Genomic DNA, 3,946 nt, shown 5'->3' on the forward strand with positions numbered 1-3,946 from the left:
TAGCCCTTGCTCGGCTACCCTTGTGATAATCAATTTGGTGGCCCTTGAACTCCGAGCTGATGGTGGAGAATTCAAGGTAAGGGCCCATAAATGAAGGGGACACCTTCCTACAAATCCTCTCCCTTGTTCTTCCACGAATTTGGCTGCCAAGTGCTCATTAAAACCTTTGATTTTGTCTCAAAATTGACCAAAAACTGCACAAAGCAACCATTAGACTTGTTGGCATAATGACTAACCCAATTCACTCTATTAGCATAAATATAGTCAAAATCATGCAATAAACTAATGAGAATGGTGGATTAAGTCGAATTAGGAGGCTGAATGAGCCCATATAATTATCCATTTTTGGGGCTCATCAACATGAATTCCCTCAATATAAGCTTCTTGAGTTCATTGTTATCTGGCACATAGATCTTATCCCTAATATCAACAAACCATATGTCATGAGATGATAACCCACATCCTTATTATTGATTTTTCATGGCAAATGAGATTATGGGTTAGTGTCTCAAAATAGCTGACATAACCAACTCAAATGCCTCAACTTATCCTACTTTGCACAACGGAAAATAACACATCAATGAATCATCTATCACACATGAGATTTTTTTTAAATTTGCAACCCATTTTTTTTATAATAACAATCTAAAATGCAACAGTATACAGCTCCCATACCAGGGGTAATGGCCATCATACATCCATTGATACAAGAATACAAAACTAGGGCTTAGTGTCAGTCCATCAACAACCAATCTACCCTCAAACAAGATATTATGACCATCTGGCTGATGTAGTCGACTTCACAACTCCGCTTGCTCATACACTGTGCCTGCACGGTCCTTCGGCTCCCGATATATAGCACTGCCTCTATCAATTCTCCAAGTCCATCTAGCCATTGAATCTCAGCTCACTAATTTTCTCTCTTGTTGATCTTTCATCCATCAACACATCGAGACTCATGTTGATTTGTTCACAAATTCGTTTGTGAACAACTCCTTCTACCCGTTGTTGCTCCTCAGCTACACAAGGTCTTCTTCCCACTATATCCTTCCACTATTGTTATATGAAGGATAACATAGGGCTGGAGGGATGTCACCTATTGCTGCTATAAGTCCTCCTTAAACAATGAACATGGATTGATGTGATATGCTCCCTTCACCTCTTTTATTTTTCCTTCAAGAACTAGTCCCGAGCTCACCAATTCTGCCACTACTAGCAGTCCATTAGTCCTTCAGTGTACTCCACTTAGGGCTCCAATCTTCACCCATAATATAGCTTTCAAATACCTTCTTGACAATATGGTCTATGGCTACTTTGCGTCACTTACTCGCTGCCCTCCAACAACCTTAAGGCACCCAATGCATTTTTCCACCTGGACCCTTCATATCTTCCCACTTACAATCCCATCTAGATTGATCTAGGGCTCTAAGTAACCTTCCCTTTGTTCTGCAATAGAGGAGCTATTACACATATCTGAGACTTCCATTATGTTGTTGCTCCAAGCCTTGAAGCTGCTTTATAAATCTGCCCTCTTCTAGGGCTTCCTTGTATTGCATGAGTTATAGGCCATTTTTTCACATCTGGTCAATAGGCCTTCAATTGGATCAATCAACATCCTTTGATCCCTTTCTCTTCATCCTTGCATAAAGCCCTAAGCATGACTCATTCTAATCCCTGAGTTTCTTCCTGAAAGCACCTTGTTTCATTCATTTTAGTGACCAACACACCCTGACCTCTTATTGGACAGCGTTGACTACCAGGTTTCCCTACTCTGCACCTGTGCTAACCACCAGCAGGTTTCTCATTGTTGGGGGTGCGCTGATTCTAGAAATTCGGGAAAAACAAAAAGAATTCTGAAGCTTCCACTTCCAAAATCTCCCAGGATCTGTTGTAACCATTTACCTCATATAAAAGTCTCAAATCCTATCCTATCCTACCTTGGAGTTTTCATCCCTTATCCCTTGAGTTCATCCTCCCATCAAGAGTGGATCTCAAGCCCAAATTGGTAAAAGGATAAGAATTCATGAACTACCTCCTTCACCTATATATTTACTTCCATCCATAGGCAAGGGGTTGGCTTTTGGAGAGTGATTCTACCCTTATGCTACTGATGTGAGAGATATATTTCCATGAATTAGGGTGATTAGAGGTGCACTTTGTGATAAGGAAAGGACAAGTCAACTTGGAGTAACTCTTTTACTGGATCAACACCTATTTTTGGTTGTAACTCACTCAATTTCTATTAATGCAAAGAGTCCTTTGTTTTCCTATATATGATTTCATGGTTTCATATATTTCAATACCATGTTGATATATTCAATAAAGTGATTAGATGATGTTGAATAGATTCCATGGATCATTGGCTTGTGTTATCAGATTGTGTAGGTTCTAATTATAGCGATCAGAGCTAGGATTAGAGAATTCAAGCCAAAGAAGGAGTGAATCATACGAGAGATTCCAGGTATGCTTCATCTCGTTATCTATTTACTTTAAGGAAACATTAGTCCCTTTTTATTTATATTATTTTAGGTCAGCCCACCAAGCCTAGGGAAGATACTTCCGTCTATTGTCATAGATTTCACATAACAACATGCATACCTAGATCTGCCCAGATCTGAGGCTCTAGGTCAGCCCATTCTACATTCATCCTCACTGTGACCTTGGACTATTTCTACTATCCAATACATATGAATAAACCATCACAACCCTCTCCCTCCTACTTGTTAAATTACCCATCCATTCTATCCACAAATTTACTAGTGCAACCTTCACAAAACTTCTAATCACAACTCAGAACCATGCACACAGATTTGCGACCTTCTTATTGAGGTGTGGTCATACTTCCAAGGACTTAGACCTACCTTCTAATACACTATATCCATGCATCGATCTCATATTTAGAACTGAATCTTAGGGTTGTAACATCTTTGGAATAGCCCTACCTAGGGCTTTATGCAAACGCCACAGTATCCTTCTTCACTGTCCTAAACTCACACTCCTGGTTATAGATCTCAACCTACTCAAAACTTTTGATCAAACCACAATGATAAGCATTTAGACTTGGAAATTGCATTTCCTACTTGTCTCAGTTGTGATTCATTCTATCTACAGGAGTCTATTCCTATTTCTTAGGGTTGTTATATCTAGATGTTCCTAAATTGGTGTGTGGTTGAGATATTCTCTTAACCAAGTGATTGTGTGTCCAAGATAGTCTACCTATCTTGAGACAACACTAAATCTATTTATATGTAATATTATTTGATGTGAAATAATATAGAGTGCATGCTCAAAATTTAAGTTGGTATCAGTGTCGTTGAGGGCCTGGGCCAGGGAAATAAGAAAGTATATGTGTATTGTTTTAGTTTTTTTGTTTGTCCATCGATCAATGTTGTGAGAGTCGAGGGAGTGTAGTGATCATTTTTTAAGTTGGTGATCAAATTTTCAAATTGTAAGTTTGGTGTGAGAAATTGTTGGTATCGTTGTTGCAAGCCATGTGAGCAGAGTTCGTTGGCGAGATTTGGAAGTTTGGTGATCTGTTGTGGCGCAAAATCTGAGGAATACTCTATCCAACATCTCCAACTGTTTTTGCCTCCTAAGCACTGTAAATCTAAATTTTTCCACCCTGATGTTGTGGACAATATCTCTTGTGATAATATTTTTCATAAGTCCAACATCGCAAAGGCTTCCTGCCATCACCCTTGTTCTGTTCCTCATACTAAAGTCTTTGTCCTCTGTCAACCACATTGAACTTCTTGTACAATGTTTCATTCTCCTTGTTACCTGCATCCTGAGGTCACCCTCGCTTCTTATCCCCCTTTCCCTTAGTCTTATCATTACCTTTCCAACCCTGCTTGTGTTTCAACTTATGCTTAGACTGCTCATAACAATGTTTCATCTTCCCAATTACTTCCTCCACTTTCTGAGGCTCATCATACTTAATTTGATC

The sequence above is a fragment of the Pinus tabuliformis genome, chromosome 9 (assembly GCF_031772625.1).
Source record: "Pinus tabuliformis cultivar Carrire ecotype Pingquan chromosome 9, CPIR1, whole genome shotgun sequence".
Taxonomy (NCBI): Eukaryota; Viridiplantae; Streptophyta; class Pinopsida; order Pinales; family Pinaceae; genus Pinus; species Pinus tabuliformis.